Genomic DNA, 22083 nt, shown 5'->3' with positions numbered 1-22083 from the left:
CATGACGTCAAACGGCCGTAGGCGCATTTAACCCGATAGGCCCATTTAGAAAACCTTTCCCCTATTTTCAATAAGAATTTAAATCAAAATTGAATAAGTGTCGTAGTATATAAATGAGCAGCTAACCCTGATGTTGCATGATGCTCCGTTTGACGGTAATTTACGAAATAATTGCTTCATATCTCACTTGAATGTGCATCGTATTTTACAAAATTAAGATCAAAATGAAGCTTTGAAATGCGTTCAGTAACGGCTCAAAATTTTAGATCGATTGACTAATGTATGCAAAAGATATCCAATTTGTTATGAAAATATATTCTTTTAAAAAATTTATTGATCATAATAGCAATCTTTATAAAATGGGGCTTATTTTTAAGGTTTGTTGCTCCTGTAACACTAGACTTAGTCGATTTGGGGTCATTTTTGAATTTCTTAAACCCTGGGGTCTTAAAAGCTTCGTTTTGGTCCAAAACTCATCCATGATTTTTTGCAGAATTTTTAAGCAACGTTTACATGAGTAAATTTGAACTTTTAGGTTTGTATGGGAAAATTGAATATTTTGTACTGTAAAATCAACATCATTTTTGTTTCTTCTGTGGAACCGAGCCTGCTGATGGTTTTTGTGCCAATTTATGAATTTCTTATAGGAAATTTTTCGCTGGACAATTTTGTTGGATATCATAACTTCGCATCTTTTAAGACAAACAAGTTATTAGCTTTTTAACAGGTGTATGTCTTTTGGCATTGATAAACAATAAATTCAATTGACACCACTGCTGGGTGCCTAGCAAAGTATTGCAAGACCACTTTTCATGCCATACTTCGTGGGGCACAAGCAGTGGTGTCAATTGAATTAATGATTTATCAATCCAAAAAGACATGACAAGACAAAGAAATAAGATTAAAATACGAAGTTATGATATTCAACAAAATTGTTAAATAAGAATAAGAAATTCATAAATTGGCACAAAAACCATCAGCAGGCTCGGTTCCACAGAAGAAACAAAAATGATGTTGATTTTTCAGTACAAAATATTCAATTTTCCCATACAAACCTAAAAGTTCAAATTTACTCATGTAAACGTTACTTAAAAATTCTGCAAAAAATCATGGATGAGTTTTGGACCAAAACGAAGCTTTTAAGACCCCAGGGTTTGAGAAATTCAAAAATGACCCCAAATCGACTCAGTCTACTGTAACACCTCATTATTCTTCATTAAATTTTCAAATCACATTAAAATGTTTCCAAAACAAAAAATTCTGGAAAATGTGTTTGCTTTAGTTCTTTGTCTCAAAGTTATGATTGGTATTTTTTTTGTTAATAAAGGGCGAATAACTCTCAAGTCGGATGTCTTTGGTAAAATATAACGGCAGATTTTAACTCCTGAGAAAATTTCACATAAGATTAGTATTATTTCAGGTCTTAAAACCTGCAGCGACCCGCGGGATATCAGGTTCAGATTTTTCCTGGTTCATTGGAAGAAATATTAAAACTTGTTCAATATATTTGATTGAAACTTTTCAAAATGCATAGGTATTGTTCTTTTATCACGGGTTGAATGAATCAATTCCGCCGACTCGATGACGTATAGTAAGGGTTTTTACGTCATTGCATAATTTAGTCATTTCGGTGAACTCGATTCAGACTGTGGGTACCATAGCTAGTTGACATGACACTCTGCTCTTCTGATCGCTCCAAACAACGAGACGACAAAAACTGATTCAAAACCGGGTGGTAATTTTGCCCTTAATCGGCTTCCATTACTTATAGCTTGCCTTTTCGAGATGGGCTGTCGGCAAAACTAGCAAATGGTTAATAAAATTTTGTTTTTTTTTCGTTTTATCGTTATTGGAAGATCATATTTAGGCTTTCGACATAGCATAGTTGAAATTTCGGTTGGGTTCAGCTTAGAATTAAATTTAACTCCTTTTGAAATGTTTCGTTAGACTTATTTCAGAAGACTTGGCTGTGCGTACCCTTACAATCGAGTGCCCAAAAGCAACTTATGTCCCCAGTCAAAGCGTTTCGAACATGTATTCTTAATGAGCCCTCCAGTCAGTTGTTGAACCGGTTGATTGTAAGGCAGTGAAGATATCTAGGGTGAAAGTACCGATCGTTGGAAGTCTTTTAAGTTGACAACTCTAAAGCACACGAAGGAAATTTAAGTAAATTTCACTATAAACCGAGTCGTTCTATCAAAGTACCGCTTACCTTTTCAGCCAATTATTTCGAAGTGTCCCCCCTTTGGCCAGTCGGTGATGTGCTAGTGTTGTGTGTGTCTGTTTGTGGAAATCTGTCATCTCGTCCTCTGCAATTGTCTGCCATGCATCGAGCTCAAGTGAGTAGGTACCGGGAGCAAAACTAACCGAAATTGACCGATTGTCCAAAAATGTAAACAACAAAGAAAGGTCAGTTAAAAATAATGATCGATTGGCAACATGAATCAAGAATGTCGGCATGGTTTTTATGGGCGCCTCAATGGGGCTCAGCCATGTTGTTTGGCCCAAAACGTATATGCTTGATGGTCGCTTGCCTTGAACGACCTGAAAGTGGCTCATGTTGGGCACACGGAATCGGTATCATTCAGCTTCTTAGATTTATTCTATAATCGAGTAGTTACGGTTAAGACGGCGTCCTTAAGCGTACGATGATGCACAGATGTCTGAGCATTAATTTGTTTGAGCTCCTGTCACTTGGTTGGCGAAATGAGTAATCCGATTAGTTGGGTGATAATCAACGTCAAGTTTTTTCTTCTAAAATTGATCTATACAGACTTGTGTAGGCTATCGTGTCGTGATTATTTTGTATGTCTGTTAATATGAATCAAAGATTCTATAAATTGAATACTTGATTCTTCGTTGTTCTTTGCTAGTGTCTATCTAAACAAATTGAATCAAAGTTTTTGTATCGTGTTCATCTATTCCTTCATAGAAAAAGTTAAGTTAACTCAGAATAATTTACATTGAATAATGTTATTTGAAAAGCTTTGAGCGTGACAAGTAGTATTTTTGAAAGAAAGTTTGAAATTTAAAGTTGGATTGATGACTCGCTTCAGGAGAAAGCTTTGAAACAAAAAAAAAGTTGAAAATGTAATCAAGGCAGTTTGTTCAGAAAAATTAACTATTTTTCTTCTTACTACTTACTGGATAGAGGGTGCGAGGCAATCTCCCATTCACCTAACCCACTCTGCACACAAAGACTGACCAAAAATCATGTAGGGTTATTATTTTATTTTCATAGTAATCCGTCTCACGACTTAACTTGATGAACATCATTCCTAAAACTCACAGGGTCCATGGCAACCGTTCTCCAATTTCTCGGACATCCCACATTCGCCAGATCACGCTCAACTTTTCAGATGGGAACCGATAAAAGAAAGAATAATCGTAGCTAGATTTAGAACACGGGGTTAAAAACCTCACAATGGTCCAGGTTATGCGCCAATTTACTTTGCCGATTTGCAGGAGAAAGAGCAGTTTTACAGACAACTGAACAGCTTTGTTGAGAAAATTCCGAAGGGTAACGTTCAAATCCACTTTGGGGACTTCAACGCAAAAATTGACTCTGACTCTGACAACCTTGAGCGCATCATGGGGCACCGTGGTCTAGGACAGATGAGGGAATACGAAGAGCTGTTTGAAGAATTTTGTGGCAATAACAACAACAACGTACGTCTCGGTGGTCGAGTGGTTAGCGTGGTAAGACGGTAATCGCTGATCCACTGATGGCATGGGTTCGATTCCCATCTCGGTACTGGATGTTAAATGTTAATCTTAAGTTGTCCACGTCATTTATTCAGTCTGTAAAGCCTAAATCGGCGAAGACGGTGTATGTCTTTTTCTTTTAACATGGTGATCGGTGGATCGCTCTTCTCCCATCGACCAGCACAAATAGTCACTTGGGTTTCCCGAGATGGCCGAACAAAAAATTAAATTGGCCACATCTGCATCAGCCGAAAAAGGAGAAGAAGCCTTCTTGATGTCCGCAACAAACGAAGCGCAGACATTGCATCTGACCATCACCTCGTCCTTGGCGAGGTACGACTGAGAGTTGCGCGTGTCCAACGGCGCAAGGAGAAAGTCAGGTGTCAAAACGACGTCCGCCGGTTAGAAAATCCAGAGGTAAAAAGAACATTTGTTGAACAGCTTCAATCCCGAGCCTCGGAATTACCGACAGACGGAACAGTCGAAGAAGAGTGGTGTGGAATCAAGAATGCCTTTATCATGTCGACCCATAATACTCGCGGTAAAGTGAGTGGAAGAAGAAGTGAATGGATGTCGGATGAAACCTAGAGGATGGTCGATGATCGGAGAAAGGCGGAAGTCGGAATTGAGCAGGCATGTACTGGGTCAGCCAAAGCAGCCGCTTACGATATGCGGAGCTGGAAAAGGCAGTTAAACGAGCATGTAGACAAGACAAGAGAGCCTGGACAAACTCCATAGCCCAAAGGCGAAAAAGAGCCGCTGCCATTGGAGATATCCGATTGCTTTATGACATTTCTCCAAAAATAATCCATTACAAGATTCGGAACTCTAACGGAAATCGACGGACAAAATCAAAAAACGCCACCATCAAATGTTGCGGCAGAAATGCAACTAATCAGTATAAACACGCTAAGAAGAAAAACCTAATTTATTTTACAGGTTTAGAAAAAACTAGCAGTTTCAAAGTTAATTTATTATCTCTTTCATTGAAAATTGGATTTCGTGCAATGTTTTGCAGTCGCAGTTATCCGTACAAAGGTTCACTGAAAAGAGGTTAGCGTGAAGAACTCCGACAGATTTTACACTGATTTGACAGGTCGCACGAATGTACAAGTTCGCACAAATGTCGCAGTCATGAGTGCGCAGTCGATGCGCTGCGATTAATACAACAATTACACTTTTGTTACGATATTCTTCACGCGGTTTTGTTTCTTCAAAATTAGTTTTTCAGTATCAGAATCAGTATTTGATATTCAATGTCTTCAATGAAAATCCTACGATATGGGTATTAGATGAGAAAGCCTTTCGAGTAAAAGTGGAAATTCGTTGTTCGCTTAAATTTTAAATGCTGTAAATGACTAAAAAATCACATGATCACAAATCACAATATAGATAGTGGGTAAAAAGATTCACAGGAAGAATTTTATTTTCTACTAGCTGACCCGGTGTGCTTTGCTACACCTTTCAAAATAAAATGATATTTTCAGAATTTATTCAAATTTTTATTGATTGGTTGGCATTATTTTAATTCAAAATATAACATGATTCATAAACAACCGCTACATCTTGATTTGTGTTAAAGATCTGGTAATTTAAATCTGTTTCTTTAAGCTCCGCCCTAAAAAAGGAGGGTTCCAAATAAATCGTACGCAAACAGTCCAACTGATAAAATCTGGTTGGTTTTGCTTAATATGTTCTGAATTTATGCTAAAAAACTGATAAGAGAGCCCATTCCGCCCCCTGTCCTTCCCTTCCCCCTGCTGAATGGAGATCGTGATTTTTAATAATCGTACCCATTTTTTTTTGTTCTCAAAAATCTTCTTGTATAGAATATTGTTCCATTGGTTGATAATTTTATAAGCTTTACAACAAAATTTCTATGGAACCCTCTCCTTTCTTTTCCTCTCTACATTGTAAAGCGTAAGGGTCTAAAACAATCGTAGAAACATATCTCGTAACCAAGTACCTTTCCATGCCATATTTGTTTCCATTTGTTGGCTTCGTTAGCAAAAATTGAGAACTAATGCTAACAAAATTGTATGGGCTCATCTCCCTCCTCCCATGTGTACCTACTCACTGAAAGGAGGATGGTGTGTCAGATAATCATAGAATCATACCAAAATGATTTTCCATGTTAAGTTTTGTCCATTTCTCGGATTTTGTAAAAAAAAGGATAAATGTAGGCTTTCCTCTTCCCTTCCTTTATTTCCAATTCTAATCTTTCTTCCCACTGCCAGAAAGGAATTGTTTGACATAAAAAAATTCTCGTATTGAAATACCATCCCATGCCAAATTTGGTTTTATATACGATGTAAATTTTTGAGTTATGCATAAATTTGAAAGGATGTACCAACCCCCCCCCCCCTTCCATTCGCCCCGTTGAATGGAGGGGTGAGAACTTAGTATTCATAAAAAATTTTTGATACCAAATTTTATTTTATTTACTCTATTAATTCTCAAGTTATGCAAAAAAAAGGTATGCTAGCCCCCCTTTCCCCTTTATATCTTTTCGCTGAAAAAGAATGGGGCTTCAATTTATAATAGAAACATTTCTCGTATCCAAATACCCTCACATGCCAAATATGGTTCAAATTTGCTCGATCAGATCTCTAGTTATACTGAAAATTGTAAGGGAGACCTCTTCTCCCCCTTTTCATCCACCTTTTTGAAGGATTGAGGGATACGAAATATTCAAAGAAGCATTTCTCGTACCCAAATATCGTTCCTTGCCAAATTTGGTTTCATTTGCTGTTGTAGTTCTTGAGTTATGCAATAAAAATTGTGTGGAACTTCCCTCTCTCCTTTCTCCCCGCTGGAAGAAGGAAGGGGTCTCAAACAATCATTAGAACATATCACGTTCCCAAATATCCACCCATGCCAAATTTTGTTCCATTTGCTTGATTAGTATTTGAGTTATGTAAAAATAATAAAGAGGGCCCCTCCCCCCTTTATATCTCCCTACTGTAAAGAGGGAGGGGTCTCAAATAATCATAGAAATATTTTTCGTATCCAAATACCTTCCCATGCCTAATTTGGTTCCATTTGCTTTATAAGTTTTTGAGTTATGTAAAAAATATGAAAGAGGCCCCTCCCCCTTTCAACTGCAAAAAGGGAGGGGTCTCAAAAAATAGTTGAAATATTTTTTGTATCAAAATACCTTCCCATGCCAAATTTGGTTCCAATATCTTGAATAGTTTTCGAGTTATATGAAAAATTGTAAGGTAGCCCCCCTCCCCCCTTCCTATCACCCCGCTGAGAGGAGGGAGGGGTACCTCACATTCATTGAAATATTCTCCGTTCCCAAATACCACCCCATGTCAAGTTTGATACCATTTGCTTGATTGGTGCTCGAGTTATGCAAAAAATTGTCTTTTGTTTGGGAGGCCCCTCCCCCCCTTCCTGTTAGGGGGTGATGTCCCTAACCATAATAGGAACCTTCCCCGGCCTCCAATACCCCCACCTGCCAAGTTTCACGTAACTCTGTTCAGTAGTTTCTGAGTCTATAGGGAACAGACAGACAGACAGACAGACAGACAGACAGACAGACAGACAGACAGACAGAAATTCATTTTTATATATATAGATGTCAACAAAATAAACCAAGCCCCCCTCTTACTAACCCAAAGTTAGGAAAAATACTCCCGGCACATAAAAACTTTATGAGTAAAATGCCTGAATAAAACCATTTGTAAATTTGAAAAAAAAATATTAAAAGGTAAAGTAAGGCGAAATAATACTACACTAGGTACGATTAAAACATGATAAATCAAAATAAATCAAGGTTAAAAAAGATCAAATATAATAAACAATTCAAAACCAGATTAGTTTAATATGCGTCTCAATAAAATCAACTACTTTGAATTGAGGCCTTTCAATAAAAACTGTATTGTAACTTAAATTATGATACCAATCAAAATAAAAACATAGCCACATCGCCAAAACCCTTGATCGAGAGATCCTTAGCAATGATTCTTGGAATTTTGATCCATGATCCAGCTCTAGTGAACGCTAATTTCCAAAATATCCAATCAACAAACACTGAGTAGTATTTGACATTTTTAGTGTTCTGTTGTAATTTTTGTAGTTTTAACATATTCTCTCCTTATAATGGAGGAAGAGTTGAGTAAAGGAATTTTCATGTCTTAAGATAGAAAATATTTCCCAGAATCTATTGACATATAAAAATATGCAATTATCACAAACTAGTAAGAGTTTCTGTGGAAACTCCAATAAATGCGATGAGTTGAATACTTTTTCCATCAGAGTAAGTAAATAACATACGTTTTGTAACAATCCAGTAGAAACTACAACCAAAAGCCACCACTGCGGTGAAAATATAATGATCATTTGATTTACTGAGTTTCGAAAAACAGTCGCAAAATCTAAAAATAATCACAATACTTTCCATGATTGTATTCTAAGCTGTTAAAAATCTAAATGGCTTTGCTCCGATTGAAATCAATTTTTACATCTCTCAAGATTGTAATTTTTGTCGAAATTTTTTTGTCTTCAAATTTTTATTTAAAATGTCATTACTTTTCACAAGAATATTCGATTTAAATTTATCTGAGGAAAGAGAGGAAACGTAAGGACTTTGTGAACGTCAGTTCTCGTCTGTTATAATATTTGCTGTTTTAATCGAGGAATGTGATTGCGCATAAAGCAATTTACCTTTTCATTGAGTCAGTGAACAGTGGCATAGGTTTCCTTCAAAAATGGGTAAAATTATGTCAGAGTGCATTTTGTAAATTTATTCCTAAATTGAATTAAATGTTATATGATGTTAATCGCTGTATTTTCTATGATTATAATTTTAATGGCATGTTCGGCGGAATGAAAAACTAGAGAGAATTTTATTTTATAGAAATTTGAAAGAAAGGTGCATAGACAGGCATTAGTGCGCCAATAGGAGAAAGCTTAATAGTTTTTCAAATTTCTTTAAAATAAAATTCTAGAGTATGTTTTGATAAAGTCGTATGAACCACATGTCTTGTTTCGAGAAAATGGATTTTGAAGTTTTGTAACACATTTTCAACTCTAGTATTTTAAATATAGCTCAGAAATGTCCAAAATATGTATACACGTTTCAAAAATAGATAAGAAATGTTCTAGTGTATTCGATACAGGAATAAATTTAGTAGTTCGAGAAAACAAGCACTTACAACCTTTTGCATTAAATGTGCTTGGTGTTAACGTCGTTTTCAGAGATGTTAAAATCGCGAGTCTACATACTCGCACTTTGCCCTTCTTTGCAGAACGATTTTATTTCGTTAAACTCAATCTGCAATGATGCTATCTAAAGTTCAACTCGGAAAGCATCAGGAAGTAAGCTTCGGGTAAACTCGGCAGGAGTAAACAGCAATCGGGGGGGAAACATCAGCGAAGCAAACGAACAGTCCTGCGAATTAAAAAAAAAATCGTTTTCGTTCGGCAGCCGAACACATCAATCGGACAACGCATGGGGGCGTGGCTTAAATTGATAGATACAAGGGAACTTGAAACGAGCGAGAGAAGGGTGCGAGGAATGTTAACTCGGTCCGTCGGGCAACGATCGCTCGTGAACATTCGTGTACGGTAAGCTTCGTTCTGTTGTTTCGTTGGTATGATTTTATTCCTGCGAGGCATGGAAAACATCAATTCGGAAATGTTCTCTTCGTTTTGTGTGCAATCGCGTCATGATTGGAACGAAGATAAAATCAATCTGCACACAACAAGTTAAACTCGGAAAAAATCAGCCGAATGATTCTTTCCGAAGCGAGTCTACACACCGCTGGTCGTTTTGTTAAACTATAAATTTAAGCCTAAAACATGATTTCTTCTGTCTCATACTTCACTGATTGCTGCTAACTGATTGAATTGCTTGCTTTCTAACATAATATGTCCCTTCTGTACAGGGACGAAATAATTGGCATGTCATTTTCGGGAACTCTTTATGTGGCAGTGTTTGGCAAACCTTAAAACAAGCATTAAAAGAGGAGGACTTACCTATGAATCCCTGAAGCATTGTCAGGACTTCCGTTGGGTGATATGCGCTCTATAGAATGGCACGGCTGATTTGGAACGGACCCTGTTCAAGTAAGAACTTATAGAGTAAGGTGGGGTAAAAGTACGATTCGGGTAAAAGTACGTTAAAATATTATCACAAACTGAGATCAGCAGAATTCAAAAATCTGGAGTGGATTGATAATGATTTAGATATCCTATATCCAGCCAAAAAAATTCCTCGTAGAAGTTGAAAACACTTCGAAAAATGAGGTGAAGTAGATTTTTTGCATAAATGATTTAATATTTGAAATAACGGCAAACATGTTTGAGCAATCAATATTCTGGATCTCAATGAAAGTTTTAATGTGTTTGTTTAGTTGTTTTCAAGCACTATCAAATACCGAAGAAAGAATTTCATTGAAATGGCTGTGCTTTGCACAATAAGCTGTGAATCACAAGAAACCTTGAAGGGGTAAAAGTTCGAACTGCAAATAGGGCAAAAGTACGAATGATATACAAGGTCCACTATAGTAAATCTGATTGGAATTTTTTGGACTTTTTTAAAATGCACGATGAACATCAGCGCATATTTTTGTTTCTACAAAGACCTGCTTGCACGAAAAATTGCTCAAATGCGATGAGAACTGGAGTTCGTAAACCTGTTGAATACGGACAATTATTAAAGAGCTCCGAATTCGCGCATTTTGTTCGCCCATGTATATGATTTGTATCAGAAGCGAACACAGAAGCTGCTAATATAAACAAAGATTGATATAAATATTGTTCCTCTTGACTTCATACAGAAATGTGGAATTTTGAATGGTCGTACTTTTACCCCACATCATTCGGACTTTTGCCCCAGAGGTGAGGTAAAAGTACGTTTCGATAGCAGTTAGGCATTTTCACACTGCTATCGAATGCGTCGATCGATTATCTTCGTAATTTTTTAAGAAAAGAGACAAAAATTCCAAGCAATTCAATGCTGTTCTTGGTTTGCAACTGCAAAATTTTCTAAAAATAAGATAGCTCTAGGGTCGTACTTTTACCCCACCATACTCTACTCCAGTGAAATAATTTTCCTACAACCGCTGCAGCAGCCTGGAATTGGCGCTTTGTGGTTATTTGAATCGATTTTCTGTTTGCCTGGACTCTTACAAACAATTTCCGTCGAAAAAAATAAACATTACTATACTTTGCACCACATTTTCTTTTAAAATGCAAAAGGTCGCTTAACTCATTCGAGACGGAGGCTTTTTCACGACATTCGAACTCATAGTACTTTACTCTTAGATAACTTTTATGTCTTTTGATGATGATCAAAATCATTTCCTAATACATTTTGCCTAACATTTGCGGATTTCATTGCTATAAGAATATTATTTTTCTGAGCAATAGTAAACTCACAATGAAAGATTGTTCTGACAAAGGCACAAAAATTCCATTGCACACACGGTGTGCAATCGGTCTCGAATGGGTTAAACCGAACTGCCGAACTGTCGTTCTGCGACTTTTTGCATGCACGCCAATTTAGTGCGATGCAAATAGTCGTTAAAACCAAATTACACTTGAAAATGAGGAAGTCTTAATACGTCTAAAATTCAAATCATGTTCTAAAATTTATTTTTTGATCAAATGATACCAAATTTTTACCAAATGTAGAATACATGTATTTCAATCGTTTGCACTGAATAACTCAATTTAGTTTATGTTGGTTCATACGACCTAATCAAAACAAATACTAGAATTCTCTCTAGTTTGTCATTCCGCCGAACATGCCATTAAAATTATAATCAAATTGAATTAAAGAGTATCAGAGTGCATTTTAACCCCCCGAAACGAGGGGTACGAGCGAAAACTTCAATTATCGAGCAATGTTGACCTTTTCTGTCAGTAGATGGTAATAATGTTTGTAAAAAGATTATCTGTTGGAATTTGTATAAAAATTTTATAGAGCTAGGTATTTTTGTATCTAATATTTTTTTTATTTCTCGCCGCCTTAGTGGTGCAAGGAGTAATGCAAGAATCACGCTTAAAGTCCGAGCAGGTCAGCTGCTGACAGATCGAACAGATCAGCTCAAGCAAGCTCAAGCGTTGGACTGAGCATTTTGAACAACTTTCCCGAGTCACAAATAGCGATGGCCAACAGAACCCGCAGCTCGAGGCGCCCACGTCGCATTAAAGGCGTCAACACGGAAGCGCCCTCGCTGGCTGAAATAGAAGCGGCAATCAAGGACATGAAATCCAACAAAGCGCCTGGAATCAATTGCATTCCTGCTGAAATGCTGAAAACCGACCCTGTCTTGTCAGCACAAATATTGCACCGTCTTTTCGCTGACATCTGGGATACTGCAATATTCTTGGCCGACTGGATGCAGGGTATTCTCGTAAATTTCCCGAAGAAAGGAGACCTGATAGAGTGCGGTAACTGGCGAGGCATAACGTTGATCTGTACAACCCTCAAAGTACTCTGCAAAGTGATCCTGAACAGGATCCAGGAGAAAATCGACGCTACACTCCGACGGCAACAATCTGGATTCCGATCCGGACGATCATGTGTGGACCACATCACAACGCTACGAATCATACTGGAACAAATCAACGAATTCCAGGACTCTCGTCCGCTGGTGCTCGTTGATTTCGAAAAAGCATTTGACCGACTTAACCATGAAAACATCTGGGCGGCTCTAAGGCGACGAGGAGTCCCAAGAAAGAAACTAGTCCATCTCTTTGAAGCACAATACGAGGCATTTTCGTGCAAGGTCCTGCATGACGGTGTGTTGTCTGATCGAATCCCGGTAACTGCTGGAGTGAGACAAGGATGTTTTATATCACCGCTACTTTTTCTCATCATAATGGATCATACAATAGATCAAACAAAACATAGAAACCCGGATCAAAAAGACCGATTTGCGTTTTCGAGTCTCCGAACCAACTGGCGCTCACGCCAGATCTTTCTATGAACGAAAATCTGAATCTCTAACTCAAACGTCAAATCCGTATTGTGTACGGATGCGAAACTTGATACTCATAAGCGGTGACGACGTGAAAACTGCAAGTTTTTGTGAATCACTGCCTACGAACATCATCCGCGTTTGGTGGCCTGACAACTGGATCTCGCCCTAGAAATCGAGATTCGAAATCGTAAGTGGAGATAGATTGGGCATACTCTGCGAAGAGATGAAAACGAGATTTGCAGAGAGGCGCTTGACTGGAATCCAGATGGGCACCGAAGAAGAGAAGCTCGTGGCGGCGTATTCTTGCAGCTGAAATTCGCACAGTTGACGAGAACCTTGGCTGGCAGCAAATAAAGAAGCTGGATTCGGATTGCCAGCAGTGAAGATCTTTTATCTCAGCCCTATGCGTCGGTCAATCGGCGCCGGGCCCCTAAGGGCTCTCCCAACGGTAGATGCAAAACACGGTTTTCGACCACGCTTAAACAGTCCGGCTGGCACCGGTGGTGTAAATCGCTGTTTTAGCACAGTTATCGATTTCAAAATTCCCAACAGTTATACGCCTTTGTTCCAAATTCATGCGAATTTGGAACAGGATTTCAAAATATACGACAGACCGATTTAGTTCACGGTGAGAAAATTTTAGCCAACAATGATTTCTTTCACACATGTTTGGGTAACAATGGGTGTGATAATAGTTTCTTTTTTAAAATATTATTTGAATGTTTTTTTCGCTTCAACCAGCCTATACGTAACATAAATTGAGAAGAGATGTTAATAAAAACCATATCAAGAATAAATAATAGATGTCACATTATTCTCGATTTAATATAATTAGATAAAAAGCTTATCATTTGGGCTCGACGAATTAGTGAATCAAGTCAGCGTTCTAAAATTTGAAAAATATAAACGAAAAGAAAATTTTAATACTTTTTCGATGAGGTAAATTAAATATTTAATTGTTTATGTTTATTTTTCGTTCTATAATTTTTGTTTTATTTGAGAGAGAGATTTTTAGTTTCGTATAGATTACTCGGAGTTTTCGTCAATAGCAGCATATTTTTCTGTATCCATTGATTCAAAGCAATTTGATTGAATTAATTAAAGAATTGTTTCAATTGACCTTTTTTCCTCGTTGTCATCGTAGTCATTTTTGCTTTTAAATTAATGTAATCCTGGTAGAATAGTTGAAATCATTGTTCTGTCAAAAAGAATATTCGTAGAATTAATTTTAAGACAATTAACCGTGAAACTCAAAACTTATGCAATTTTTCTAATAAAATGGGTTTTTTCTTCTCAATTATTGAGTGTCTGCAATGAAAGTGTTTTCGTTTAAAATTTGCTCCTACACCGGTGGGGAGTGGGTGTTTTTGCCGATTCTAAAATTTCAAATTGTGCTTAAACTGGTATACTTAAAACCAATATTTACGCCTGAACCGTTGCAGGTGCTCTAAGGTAGAAGGATCAGGCAATATTTTTCACAATAGGTCGCTTCGTTGAACTTCCACTTCGGAAATTTCCTGAAAAAAATAATCGTTTAAAACTTAAAAAAAAACAAGACAGAGCATCATCTTTGCCGAATAAATTTTTAAGCGTGCATAGTGAATTTTAGTTCCGAAGATAATTGAATTGAGCAACACCTCTGGACTCAAATTGAGAAGATCTTTCCATTTTATGTTATTCATGGACAAGCCTTCAATTATAGTGTCACGGGAAGGTTACCAATTATGCCTACGTTTAAGTTTGCTCCTGTAATTAGCATGATAAATTTACTCATTCCCCCTCGATATTGAATAATTTTCCATTCTACTAAATATAGCTGAAGGTTAAAACAATTATACTAATTACGGCCAAAATAGACCACTGATCCAGAATCATAAGGAGATTGCATTGCACTAACATGACGATAAGGAGACACGTTTCCAAAATAGTTCGCCGTCGTAATTCATCAATCACTGCCACCTCTCAGACTTAGCTTATTTGAGACGAAAATAAAACTTTTCAATTTTGGAACAGGTTTTGGGTTTATTTTTATCCAAAGCATTGACAAGAAGAGGATTAAGCTTCTTTGATTTGCAGAGAGCTTGATTTTCGTTCTGGTAGATTTGGGACGTTCATAAAAAACATTAAAAGTTGAATGGAATGCTGCTGAATGAAATTCTTACGATTTCAAACAAAAATTAAAGATAAGAGGTTTCAAGTTCGAACCAAGATAACGAACTTGTTCGATTCTCGTTTTAAGTTTCTTGTGTTGAGCTTCAATTTCAAATTCTGATTCTAAATTCAATTTCAAAGTTCCGATTTGGTAGCATAGGTATAGCAAATAGTTTTCGGAAATTTTTACGACTCGAATTTTGCTTTTGATAAAAACAAATTCATGATTCCGTTGATGCACGTAAGTGATGAAGAATTGTGAGTTTTGCTATTTTAATTTGAACATCATCACATTTTCAATGATGATATTTAAAATAAAACATATATAGAAATAGAGCGACGCCTTTTCAGTTATAATTTTGTCTTATATGTTTTATTTCATTTCGTCCTAATCACGCATTCTCTCTTGATGACAGCGCTTTCGGCTTGCTGAATCTAATCTCAATCTAGCTTCGGCATCTCGTGCGTAATCTTTTAGGCATTTCTTGATTGGCATTAAAAATTGTTTTCCTAGTAGGCATTGCCCATTTCGTCACTTTTATTGTCTTTTCACTGGTCATTTCAACGAATGCGTGAGACCGTTTTGATATTTTATCTGTTTTCATGAGAGTTTACGGTTTATGATGATGGTTGCTTATCTGAAACGACATCATTAGATGCTATTTTCGTGTTTTTCTATCACACATTTGTGTGTTTAATGCGAATGTTTGTGATCTACAACACAAGGGTTAATATTTTGAAAATAGAAATATTCATGCCTGATTTATAGGTAACTAGCTGATCCCGTACGAACTTCGTTTCGCTTTAAATCATTGGTACGTCAAAATGAGTTTAGAAAATGAATTCAAAACATTCTTTCGACAATTTTGGGGAAAAAATTCAACAGTGTTTAAAGTCGCTACTATTACTATTACTTGAAATTCAAATTGAACGGTTGATTGGCTTTTTATTAAAATTTATGTGAGAGTGTTTTCTTCTCGATCGGTTGCAAAATCTAGACATTATGGCAGAAACATGTACTATTTGTTTATGTGCACGACTCTTTTGCTTGACCTTCACACTTAAATTGGTATCAATTAACTGCCTCCAACAAAATTATTGCACAAAACACTGAACTTTCAATGAAACCCTCTTTTTCTGTCCCATGGCCCGAAATTCGATAATTGAAACCAATTTTAAGTTCCTCAAAACTCCCTTGTGCCATTTTTTCTTTCCAAATCATGTGTAAAATAACGTCAGGAACTTGAAAACAGTGAACAGTGAATATAGACGCACCTTTCGCCGACCCTTGACACGGAACATGCTACCTGGAGTCAATTGCTCATAGTTTATAACCCTCATCTGAACATTTTCATCTCAATCCGATGCATGATCACGACAATATCGCGAAAACAGTGAGCAACTGACATGGACGGCCTTTTTTTGACCACGATTCAAAACTTGACACCTGAAATCAATTATCTTTTCTGTTCACATGGGAGTGTCAATTTTCATTACAATTCTATGCTCAATCAAGAGAATATCGTAAAAACAGTGATCAGATAATAACCCCTTTTGCCGACCCCTGAGTCAAGATTTGAAACATGAAAGCAAAAAGGGCGTCCCTCAAAACTCCTATGCGGAAATTTTCATCTCAATCCAATGTAGAATAACGTCAATATCGCAAAAACATTAAAGTTGGGTATGGCCGACTCCTTCAGCCGACTTCTGATCCACAATTCAAAACTTGAAATCGATTGCTCGACTCTCAAAACACTCATGTGTTAATTTTCATCACAATACGAACTATAATAACGCTAATATCGCTAAAACATTAATCAGTGGATATGGACGACTCCTTCGGCCGGCCCCTGACCCTAAATTTGATAACTGTAATCGATTGCTCGTCCCTCAAAACACTCATGTGGAAATTTTCATCACAATCCGATGTATAATAACGCCAATATCGCAAAAAAATTGATCAGTTGATATGGACGACCCCTTTGGCCGACCCCTGACCCTAAATTTGATAACTGCAATCGATTTCTCGTCTTTTAAAACCCTCATGTGCAAATTTTCAACACAATCAGACGAAAAATAAAGTCAATATCGCGAAAACATTATTTGGCTTGTATGGACGACCCCTTTCAGAAGGGGTCATCCAAAAATCTGAAAACATTTTTCATCCTTCCTGGACCTAATGAGTATCCATGCCAAATTTCAGACCTCTAGCTCTTAAGACGGCTGAGTCTATAGAGGACAAACAAACAAACAAACAAACAAACATACAGATAATTGCTTTTTATATATATATATAGATTTGATTATTTAAAAAATCGTTCTTTTAATTTTAAGGCTATGACTCTTTATTTGAAATGTAGGCTCTCTTTCTCTCTCTGAATAGATAAAAAGAATAAGCCAAATATAGAAAAATAATCATCAATTGAGCTAAATAAATGGGTTGGTAAAATAAAATCGTTCCAAGCCACTGCGCATTTTTCGTTGCAAGAGGAAGCCAATGACCTCCGATATTAACCAGATATTTCTGGCGAAATGTTGTTTGTATACGAAAGAATTTAGAAAGTCCGGCACAGAGAGTAGCGAAAAAAATGTCGACTAAACATTTCTAATCCACGCAAGGAAATAAAAATAAACTAACGCAGTGGAAAAAAACACCACATAACTCATATACGTGCGGTATAATTAATTCTAAAAACAGTCCATCCCACTTCCACTCAATTTACTTTGTATTTTCTATATTTTTCGAGCGGATCGCTCTCAGTCGAATCAGTTTGTCGTTCGTTCGCTGGGGGGAACACATTTCAAAAGAAAAATTAGGCAAGTACCAATCATCGATCTTTCAACACAAGTCATACCGAAAGCGTAAAAACGACTTCAACTCGGCTCGACCAAAACACGTTGAAGCATCATCGTCACACGTTTTGCCGACTATTCGGATGAAAGTAGAAATAAATACGGACCCGTGCGTGGCCAGAACAAGTAGAAAAATGAATGACAGACGAATGACTAGATGACCGCGGCCACTTTACGTTCGCGTGACTTTTCTGGCCATTCTGGTTAATGGATTAGCTGTTTACATTCTAATTTCATCGGACGCACGTACTAAAATATGAATTTGTTTTGGCTCGGAAACAGGTCAACGTGTCCTGTCTGATGTCTGATGTGTGCGCCGCGCTAATGACAATCGGAAACGGTGTTCGAAGTTTTATTTTCATTTTGTATTAGGTAAAACTAATAATTTTTATTTGATTAGATAGGGGAAAGGTGGGTATCGTGGGCCATCGGGGAACTTGGGCAGCCCTTAATGTCGCGGATGTGTGTTGAGATGAAAATCTGAATCCAAATTTATTGTCGTAACTCTGAGTAAGCATACATTTCAATATGTTGTATACTTCTGTATACATCATAAGCTTCTTTTAGTGAACTAGCTGGAAAAAGATTTACATACATTATTAATCAACACCCGCAAGTTGCATCGGTTAGATCAAAAATATGCTCATGTACGCTTATGGTCTATGTTTTGGCTTGCTCTATAACGTGAAAATGATTTTTTTTCATGAAATAAATAGACGCATTCTATTTGCAAACCATAGGCCACCTATATTTTGATGTTTCTATACACATTCATAACCTTATAACATTTTCCATATCTGTGAAGCTTTTAGATGATAAATGAAGAGGTATGAAGAATATTTTGTCTATTTTATTGAATGCCATAGAGATGAACAAAAATCCTGTATAAAGATTTTTGCCAAAACGTTCACGAGCCAGTTTTTTTAAAACAATATGATCACAAACAACCCTCTTTTTTATTTCCTCACCTGAAATTTCTTTCAAATAACTGAATGAATAAAAAAAATTACAATTTTGGATCAACTCATAAACTTTTCATGTCATTTTGGGTCTGGTGGCACAATTCCCCAAAATTTTGAAAAATTCAAAAAAAAAAAATAGCGAGTCATTTTTTTTCTTGGTTGAAAAATACTTCAGAAATCTCTGGCTCAAAAAGCCACAATTAGAGAATCAAGAACTACTGTTCAAAATTTGACGTGCTCTTCCCACCAGATAAAGAAACAGGCTTTAATTTTTTGTAAACTTTGTCCACACGTTTTTGCGAAACTGGGAAGTACAATAAAAATGCTTTTTGTCTTAAAAAAATTGATTTTTTCCCTCTTCAATGTAAAAAAGAAAGAAAAAAAAACAAAATAGTTTGAAAAATAAATTTTCATAGTATTTATCATCGAATCATCACTCCAAAAAACATGTCAATTTGGCTTTCTAGCCACAACCAGCAATCACTAATCAAGATGATCGAAAACATGGCGCGATAAGCGCTGGGTACGCTTTCACTCCGTGTAATTCCCCATAAGGAAAACAGATGGCACCTCCGATCGATTGGCATACATGAATTTATTGACAAATGAATGTCAGCCCAACAAAGATGTCAAAATTGAAATTTAACCTGTGAATGTGTTAATTACATAATACCAGTCCACCGTTAGGAAAACCGGAACAAAAATTTATATCTGGACTTTAACCCAAAATTAAAGTTCATGAAAAGGGATTGCACCGTGAAGTACAACCCCGAAATTGAATTACTCAAGCCTAAGGACTAGACCCTGACATCGCATATTTCTATAGTGATGGTAAGTCCAATCCTTCGCCAGACGTTAGATTCTCAAGCACAGATTGCTCTGAGAAGGGGAAAACGACACGGGAACGCGGACGATATATGCACACCATCTCATCTTCTCACGTACCGTTCGTGCTCAGGAAGCTTTTTCTAAGCACGAACGACAGGAGAGAATTTCGTCCGTAGAAGCAAATTGAATCCAATAGGACAAATGCTGCTGAATCCTCTCGAGCTTTAAGCTCTCGGGCTAGTTTTTTTTGTTCCTTTTTCTCTTCCTCTCTCCAGATCTAACGTTGCACGATGAAAACTTTTCGTTCACATCGAAAAACCTGTGCAATTGTTGCGTTGTTGTTGTTGGGGTTGATGTCTAGCAAAAACGATGACGGCTTGGAAGTCAATCCGAACTTTCACTTGCTGACAATGACAACCAAACAGTAGCGCCACCAAGCCCTCCATAGTAGAGTTTAAAGCATTTGGGATTTTTTTTTTGCATATAAAGTTTAAAAGCTTATAATCATAATTGACAAAGTTGAAGAAACAGCAACGAAAACTTCGAATTAACCATTTGGCCAGGTTGACCAAATACAAAAATGACAAAATCGACAAAATTGACAAAGTTGACAAGATTGATAAAACGACAAGATTGACAAAATTGACAAAATTGATTGAACTAGCGAAATTGACAAAATTGAACCAATTGACCAAATTGACAAAAATTGACAAGATTGACAAATCGTCAAGATTGACCAACTTCACAAAATCGATGAAAATTGACAAAATTGAAAAAAATGACCAATTTGACAATGACAAAATTGAGAAAATTCACTAAATTGACAAAAATGACAAAATTGACAATATTGACAAATTTGACAAAATTAACAAAAATGACAAAATTGACAAGGTGGACAAAATCATGAAAATTGACAAAGTTGACAAAATTGACAAAATCGAGAACTGACAAAATTGACTGAACTGACAATGTTGACAAAATCATGAAAATTGATAAAAATGACATTTTTGACAAAATTGAAAAAAATCTAAAATTGACAAAATTGAAAAATTTGACAAAATTGACGAAAGTGAAAAAAGTGTCAAAACAGACAAAAATGGCAAAATTGGCAAAATTAAAAATATTGTGATCTCAAAATCTTCAATATTTTTAATCTTGAAAATTAATTCTACTGATTTTTTACGTTTTGGTATCGTATTTTACTCTAGCAATTCAAATTTTATCCAATAATTCTATCTATGCATTTGTTTCCATTACTTGAGAGGTTGAATTATTTAAAATACATGGTCAGGCTTCTTTTTCAAATTGTATTCCTAATTTTTATACCCCTTCCATTTTGAAGTTACCATATGCTGTAACTCCAAAAGGAGTAAATTGAGTTAGATTATAATGTCATAGAAACGGAATCATACAAGATATTCCAGAATCTAGTCATTCAAAAATCTCCAATTAGTTGCAAATAATGTTATTGATATGAAAATTATGATAATATAAAAAATACTTTTATCCTATTAAAAACTTTGAATCTTTATTTCCTAAATTGTTTTTGGATTTACTGCGTATGAAATTCATTAATCATAATTCATAATTCATTTTGTGCCATATATACCCAAATATAATTTACAGGCTGTAAGAAAGGCTACAATCCACTGTCAAGTGTATTAAATCGGGTTTTTTTTTCTAATACCGGTTTACATACATAGGTACACGTCGCTCGCATTCCACACTATCCTTGCTGGCTGATAGTTTCCATCCTGCTTTTTCTTGTAATAAGATATGGTATATGCAAATATATTAAAACAAATATACTCACTGTCAGCCTTCTCCATACATCTCATCAAGGACACGCATGTCAGCACCACCTTCTGACGAAAGTTCCTACTAAAGTCACTGATAGTACCACAATCACCACCACCAAGTGACAACAGCGTAACCTACAAGTCAGAAATTCGCCAGAAGTAGTTCAGATCGTCGATGTTTATACATGTTAGTTAGGACTTTCTCCACATGATGGCGTGCTTGATATGTCGCTTTGTTTTTTGAAGAGTGAGGTATATTGGTTTATTAATATATTTGGTATACGTTTTATTTTGTTTCTTTTAGACATATGCAACGCGGTTGCGCTGGGATTACAAGCCCAGTTATTAGAATACTTCTTAATGCCGGTCCGGCATAGAATCTTATACTAAGAATTCCATCTCCAAGGAAGTTCGTTATTGGAGTAGAGTCTGATTTGTAGGTGTAAGGAGTGTTCATTTTATAAAACGGATACTGTGTTTTGATGGTCAATAAATTACTTCAAAATTACATACATTACAAAACTAATCCAGAACAAGAAGAAAGTGAGCAATTTAATCAAAAGTTTTCAACGATAAAATTGGTGCATTTCTCCTCGAACTCCCCTTATAAGCCTCTTCACAGTTTCCGGCTTGAATTTTCGGCTGGCTTTTGTCCACATTTTCTTGAACTCGTCGATGAACTGTGCTTCTCTACCATCCTCTCGAAGATTGCGCATGATGATTGCCCAGTAACGCTCTACCGGGGGTAGCTCAGGACAATTTGGTGGATCGTCCTCTTTCTCAACAAAACATATCTTGAAGGATTTCAGTAGTTTGAGAGTAGCTGAAGCGTAGTGTGCGGCAATG

At 36.5% G+C, this 22083-nt stretch overlaps 1 protein-coding gene across 2 annotated transcripts in view; it reads left to right on the top strand.

The window, feature by feature from the left end:
• LOC129749842 (leucine-rich repeat-containing G-protein coupled receptor 5A-like) overlaps nt 1-22083 on the top strand; it is a 652667-nt gene that overhangs the window by 222245 nt on the left and 408339 nt on the right. The window contains exon 1 of one of the 2 annotated variants that reach the window (XM_055744935.1): nt 21366-21484. The exons of the other annotated variant lie outside the window; for it this stretch is intronic. The gene's annotated coding sequence lies outside the window, so the exon portion shown is untranslated. Of the gene's footprint in view, nt 1-21365; nt 21485-22083 lie in introns of those variants that run through there. 2 annotated transcript variants of the gene reach the window in all.

The sequence above is a fragment of the Uranotaenia lowii genome, chromosome 2 (genome assembly GCF_029784155.1).
Source record: "Uranotaenia lowii strain MFRU-FL chromosome 2, ASM2978415v1, whole genome shotgun sequence".
NCBI classification, from domain to species: Eukaryota; Metazoa; Arthropoda; class Insecta; order Diptera; family Culicidae; genus Uranotaenia; species Uranotaenia lowii.
This window is presented reverse-complemented; position numbering and strand designations above follow the sequence as displayed.